The sequence below is a fragment of the Triticum dicoccoides genome, chromosome 1B, assembly GCF_002162155.2.
Source record: "Triticum dicoccoides isolate Atlit2015 ecotype Zavitan chromosome 1B, WEW_v2.0, whole genome shotgun sequence".
Classification (NCBI taxonomy): Eukaryota; Viridiplantae; Streptophyta; class Magnoliopsida; order Poales; family Poaceae; genus Triticum; species Triticum dicoccoides.
This window is the reverse complement of record NC_041381.1, coordinates 149120621-149128250: the sequence shown is the minus strand read 5'-3', so window position 1 is coordinate 149128250 and position 7630 is coordinate 149120621.

Below are 7630 nucleotides of genomic sequence, written 5' to 3'. Positions count from 1 at the left end.
TGCATAGAAAATTTTGAATTTCTGCTACGTTCCCCAACAGTGGCATCATGAGCTAGGTCTATTGCGTAGATTCTTTGCACGAGTAGAACACAAAGTAGTTGTGGGCATTGATTTTGTTCAATATGCTTACTGTTACTAGTCCAATCTTGTTTCAGCGGTGTTGTGGGATGAAGCGGCCCGGACCGACCATACACTTACACTTACGTGAGACAGGTTCCACCGACTGACATGCACTTGGTGCACAAGGTGGCTAGCGGGTGCCAGTCTCTCCCACTTTAGTCGGAACGGATTCGATGAAAAGGGTCCTTATGAAGGGTAAATAGCAATTGGCATATCATGTTGTGGTTTTGCGTAGGTAAGAAACGTTCTTGCTAGAAACCCATAGCAGCCACGTAAAACATGCAAACAACAATTAGAGGACATCTAACTTGTTTTTGCAGGGTATGCTATGTGATGTGATATGGCCAAGAAGAATGTGATGAATGATATATGATGTATGAGATTGATCATGTTCTTGTAATAGGAATCACGACTTGCATGTCCATGAGTATGACAACTGGCAGGAGCCATAGGAGTTGTCTTTATTTATTGTATGACCTGCGTGTCATTAAACAACGCCATGTAATTACTTTACTTTATTTCTAACTTGTAGCCATAGTAGTAGAAGTAATAGTTGGCGAGACAACTTCATGAAGACATGATGATGGAGATCATGATGATGGAGATCATGGTGTCATGCCGGTGATGATGATGATCATGGAGCCTCGAAGATGGAGGTCAAAAGGAGCAAAATGATATTGGCCATATCATGTCACTATTTGATTACATGTGATGTTTATCATGTTGATGCATCTTATTTGGTTAGAACGACGGTAGTAAATAAGATGATCCCTCATTAAAATTTCAAGAAAGTGTTCCCCCTAACTGTGCACCATTTCGAAAGTTCGTCGTTTCGAAGCACCACGTGATGATCAGGTGTGATAGATTCTAACGTTCACATACAACGGGTGTAAGCCAGATTTACACACGCGAAACACTTAGGTTGACTTGACGAGCCTAGCATGTACAGACATGGCCTCGGAACACAAGAGACCGCAAGGTCGAGCATGAGTCGTATAGTAGATACGGTCAACATGAACATGTTCACCGATGATGACTAGTTCGTCTCACGTGATGATCGGACACGACCTAGTTGACTCGGATCATGTAATCACTTAGATGGCTAGAGGGATGTCTAGCTGAGTGGGAGTTCATTAGATGAACTTAATTATCCTGCACATAGTCAAAAGCCCTTTGCAAATTATGTCATAGCTCGCGTTTTAGTTCTACTATTTTAGATATGTTCCTAGAGAAAATTTAGTTGAAAGTTGATAGTAGCAATAATGCGGACTGGGTCCGTAAACTGAGGATTGTCCTCGTTGCTTCATAGAAGGCTTATGTCGTTAATGCACCGCTTTGTGTGCTGAACCTCGAACGTCGTCTGTGGATGTTTCGAACATCTGACATACATGTTTTGATAACTACGTGATAGTTCAGTTAAACGGTATAGAGTTGAGGCACCAAAGACAATTTCGAAACATCACAGAACATATGAGATGTTTCGAGGGCTGAAATTGGGATTTCAGGCTCGGGCCCACGTCAAGAGGTATAAGACCTCCGACGAGATTCTTAGCCTGCAAACTAAGGGAGAAAAGCTCAATCGTTGAGCTTGTACTCAGATTGTCTAGGTACAACAATCACTTGAATCGAGTGGGAGTTAATCTTCCAAATGAGATAGTGATGTTTCTCCAAAGTCATTGCCACCAAGCTACTAGAGCTTTGTGATGAACTATAACATATCAGGGATAGATATGATGATCTTGCAGTATTCGTGATGTTTGACACCGTGAAAGTAGAAGTCAAGTAGGAGCATCAATTGTTGATGGTTAGTTAAACCACTTGTTTCAAGAAGGGCAAGGGCAAGAGAGGATGCTTCATGAAACGGCAAAACAGTTGCTGCTCTGGAAAAAACCCAACGTTGGACCCAAACCCGAGACTAAGTGCTTCTATAATGAGAGGAACGGGCACTAAAGCAGAACCACCCTAGATACTTGGTAGATAAGAAGGCAGGCAAGGTCGACTGAAGTATATTGGATATACATCATGTTAATGTGTACTTTACTAGTACTCCTAGTAGCACCAGGGTATTAGATACCGGTACGGTTGCTAAGTGTTAGTAACTCGAAATAAAAGCTACGGAATAAACGGAGACTAGCTAAAGGTGAGCTGACGATATGTGTTGGAAGTGTTTCCAAGGTTGATGTGATCAAGCATCGCACGCTCCCTCTACCATCGAGATTGGTGTTAAACCTAAATAATTGTTATTTGGTGTTTGCGTTGAGCATAGACATGATTGGATTATGTCTATCGCAATACGGTTATTCATTTAAGGAGAATAATGGTTACTCTGTTTATTTGAATAATACCTTCAATGGTCTTGCACCTAAAAGAATGGTTTATTGAATCTTGATCGTAGTGATACACATTTCATGTCAAAAGAAATAAGATAGTAATGATAGTACCCTTACTTGTGGGACTGCCATGTAAGTCATATTGGTATAAAACGCATGAAGAAGCTCCATGTTGATGGATCTTTGGACTCACTCGTTTTTGAAATGTTTGAGACATGCGAACCATGTCTATTGGTGTATATGCATGAAGAAACTCCATGCAAATGGACTGTTTGGACTCACTTGATTTTGAATCACTTGAAACATGCAAATCATACCACATGGGCAAGATGACTGAAAGCCTCGTTTTTAGTAAAATGGAACAAGAAAGCAATTTGTTGGAAGTAATACATTTTGATGTGTGCAGTCCAATGAGTGCTGAGGCACGCAGTGGATATCATTGTGTTCTTACTTCACGGATGATTTAGGTAGATACTGAGTATATTTACTTGATGAAACACAAGTCTGAATTATTGAATGGTTCAAGTAATTTCATAGTGAAGTTGAAGATCATCGTGACAAGAGGATAAAATGTCTATGATATGATCATAGAGATGAGTATCTGAGTTACGAGCTTTGGCACGCAATTAATACATTGTGGAAATTGTTTCACAATTAATACCGCCTGGAATACCATAGTGTGATGGTGTGTCCGAACATCATAGTTGCACCCTATTCGATATGGTGCGTACCATGATCTCTCTTATCGAATTACCACTATCGTTCATGGGTTAGGCATTAGAGACAACCGCACTCACTTTAATAGGGCACCACGTAATTCCGGTGAGACGACACCGTTTGAACTACGGTTTGGAGAAACCTAAGTTTTCGTTTCTTAAAAGTTTGGGGCTGCGACGCTTATGTGAAAAAGTTTCAGGATGATAAGCTCGAACCCAAAGCGGATAAAATGCATCTTCATAGGACACCCAAAAACAGTTGGGTATACCTCCTATCTCAGATCCGGAAGCAAAAGTAATTGTTTCTAGAAACGGGTCCTTTCTCGAAGAAAAGTTTCTCTCGAAAGAATTGTTTGAGGATGGTGGAGACTTGATGAGGTTATTGAACCATCACTTCAATTAGTGTGTAGCAGGGCACAGGAAGTTGTTCCTGTGGCACCTACACCAATTGAAGTAGAAGCTTATGATAGTGATCATGAAACTTCGGATCAAGTCACTACCAAACCTCGTAGGATGACAAGGACGCGTACTGCTTCGGAGTGGTACGGTAATCCTGTCTTGGAGGTCATGTTGCTAGACAACAATGAACCTACGAGCTATGGAGAAGCGATGGTGGGCCCGGATTCCAACGAATGGCTCGAGGCCATAAAATCTGAGACAGGATCCATGACTTTGGAAGAAATACTTGATGGTCGTAAGGCCGTTGGGTACAGATGGATTTTAAAAGAAAGACAAACAATTATGGTAAGTATCGCCATTAAGAAAGCTCGACTTGTCGTTAAGATGTTTTCCGACAAGTTCAAGGAGTTGACTACGATGAGAGTTTCTCACTCGTAGCGATGCTAAGAGTATGTTGGGATTATATTAGCAATTACTGCATGATTTATGAAATCTTGCAGAAAGGATGTGAAAACATTGTTTCCTCGACGTTATTCTTGAGGAAAGGTTGTATGTGATACAACCAAAAGGTTTTGACAATCCTGAAGGATGCTAACAAGTATGCAAAGCTCCAGCAATCCTTCTAAGGACTAGAGTAAGCATCTCGGAGTTGGGATATACGCTTTGATGAGATAATCAAAGATTTTGGGTTTATACAAAGTTTATGAGAAACTTGTATTTCCAAAGAAGTGAGTGGGAGCACTATAGAATTTCTGATGAGTATATGTTGTTGACATATTGTTGATCAGAAATGATGTAGAATTTCTGGTAAGCATATAGGGTTATTTTGAAAAAAAAATTCAATAGAAAACCTGGATTAAGCTGCTTGAACATTGAGCATCAAGATCTATGAGGATAGATCAAAAACCGCTAAATGGTACTTTCAAATGAGCACATACCTTGACATGATCTTGAAGGTGTTCAACATGGATCAGTCAAAGAAAGAGTTCTTGCCTGAGTAGTAAGGTATGAAGTTAAGAGTTAAAGCTCGACCACGGCAGAAGAGAGAGAAAGGACTAAGCTCGTCCCCTATGCTTCAGACATAGGCTCTATAGTATGCTATGCTGTGTACCGCACCGGAAGTGTGCCTTGCCATGAGTCAGTCAAGGGGTACAAGAATGATCCAGGAATGGATCATTGGACAGCGGTCAAAATTGTCCTTGGAGTAAATAAAGGACATGTTTCTCGATTATGCAGGTGATAAAGAGCTCGGCGTAAAGGGTTACGTCGATGCAAGCTTTAACACCTATCCGAATGACACTGAGTAGCAAACCGGATACGTATAGTGGAGCAGCCATTTGGAATAGCTCCAAGTGGAGCGTGGAAGCAGCATTTATAATATGACCTAGAGATTTGCGAAGTACATATGGATCTGAATGTTGCAGACCCGTTGACTAAAACCTCTGTCACAAGCAAAACATGATCAAACCCCAGAACTCATTGAGTCTTAATCACATGATGATGTGAACTAGTTTAGTGACACTAGTAAACTCTTTGGATGTTGGTCACATGGCGATGTGACATGTGAGTTTTAATCACATGGCAATGTGAACTAGATTATTGACTCCAGTGCAAGTGGGAGACTGTTGGAAATATGCCCTAGAGGCAATAATAAATTAGTTATTATTATTATATTTCCTTGTTCATGATAATCGTTTATTATCCATGCTACAATTGTATTGATAGGAAACTCAGATACATGTGTGGGTACATAGACAACACCATGTCCCTAGTAAGCCTCTAGTTGACTAGCTCGTTGATCAACAGATGGTTATGGTTTCCTGACCATGGACATTGGATGTCGTTGATAACGGAATCACATCATTAGGAGAATGATGTGATGGACAAGACCCAATCCTAAGCCTAGCACAAAGATTGTAGTTCGTATGCTAAAGCTTTTCTAATGTCAAGTATCATTTCCTTAGACCATGAGATTGTGCAACTCCCGGATACCGTAGGAATGCTTTGGGTGCACCAAAGGTCACAACGTAACTGGGTGGCTATAAAGGTGCACTACGGGTATCTCTGAAAGTGTCTGTTGGGTTGGCACGAATCGAGACTGGGATTTTTCACTCCACGTGACGGAGAGGTATCTCTGGGCCCACTCGGTAGGACATCATCATAATGTGCACAATGTGACCAAGGGGTTGATCACGGGATGATGTGTTACGGAATGAGTAAAGTGACTTGCCGGTAACGACATTGAACAAGGTATCGGGATACCTACGATTGAATCTCGGGCAAGTACAATACCGCTAGACAAAGGGAATTGTATACGGGATTGATTGAATCCTTGACATCGTGGTTCATCCGATGAGATCATCGTGGAACATGTGGGAGCCAACATGGGTATCCAGATCCCACTGTTGGTTATTGACCGGAGAACGTCTCGGTCATGTCTACATGGTTCCCGAACCCGTATGGTCTACACACTTAAGGTTCGATGACGCTAGGGTTATAGGGAATAGATATACGTGGTTATCGAATGTTGTTCGGAGTCTCGGATGAGATCCGGGACGTCACGAGGAGTTCCGGAATGGTCCGTATGTAAAGATTTATATATGGGAAGTCCTGTTTTGGTCACTGGAAAAGTTCCGGGTGCTATCGGTAATGTACCGGGACCACCGGGAGGGTCCTGGGGGTCCACCAAGTGGGGCCACCGGCCCCAGAGGGCTGCATGGGCTATGTGTGGGAGGGGACCAGCCCCATGTGGGCTGGTGCGCCCCGCCCCCACAAGGGCCCAAGGCGCCTAGGGTTTGGGGAGGGGGCGCCCCACCTTGCTTGGGGGGCAAGTTTCCCCCTCTTTTCCCCCTTGGCCGCCACCCTAGATGGGTTTTGGGGCTGCCGCACCCCTAGGGGTGGGAACCCTAGAGGGGGCGCAGCCCCCTCCCTCTCCCCTATATATACTTGAGGTTTTTGGGCTGCAAAACACAAGAGTTTCCACCTCTCCCTGGCGCAGCCCTACCTCTCTTTCTCCTTGTCTCTCGCGGTGCTTGGCAAAGCCCTGCTGGATTGCCACGCTCCTCCATCACCACCACGCCGTTGTGCTGCTGCTGGATGGAGTCTTCCTCAACCTCTCCCTCTCTTCTTGCTGGATCAAGGCATGGGAGACATCACCGGGCTGTACGTGTGTTGAACGCGGAGGTGCCGTCCGTTCGGCACTAGGATCTCCGATGATTTGGATCACGACGAGTACGACTCCTTGAACCCCGTTGTCTTGAACGCTTCTGCTTAGCGATCTACAAGGGTATGTAGATGCACTCTCCTTCCCTTGGTGTTGCGTAGAAATTTTTGAATTTATGCTACGTTCCCCAACAATAGGACTGGTCATCTGTCTCTGAATCCTCCTCTGAGGAGCTTGTAATGCCCCAGATTCGACGCGCCAGGTGTCTGCCAGTTATTCGTCATTGTTGCCATGTCATTTTCTTGCGTGTTGCATTTTATCATGTCATCATGTGCATTGCATTGCATACGTGTTTGTCTCATGCATCCGAGCATTTTCCCCGTTGTCCGTTTTGCAATCTGGCACTCTTGTGCCCTCCGGTGTTCCCCTTTTTTCTCTCGTTGTGAGCGGGTGTTAAACGAGTCTTGCCAAGCGGCCTTGGTATAGCACCGGTAGACCGCCTGTCAAGTTTCGTGCCATTTGGAGACCGTTTGATACTCCAACGGTTAACCGGGTAACCGTAAAAGCCTCTTTTTTGTTGCAGCCCAACACCCCTCCAAAGTGACCCAAAATCCATCTAAACCCCCTCCATCCTCTCCGTCGTTCGATCACAATCGCGTGGCCGAAAACCGCTCATCATTTGGACACTTCTAGCTCCCTCTATCTATAAATAAGTGCACCCCGTCCAAATCCCGGGTCCAAACCCTAACTTCTCCCTCCTCCCGCTGACGGACACGTCCACTCGCCGCCCGGACATGTCCTCCCACGCCCGCGCCCAATCAGAAGCTGCCACGTGTCCTCCGCCGCCGTCCTCACGCAGCCGGCCCGCGGAGCACATCCGGGGCCCGCGCGGGCCCGATCCC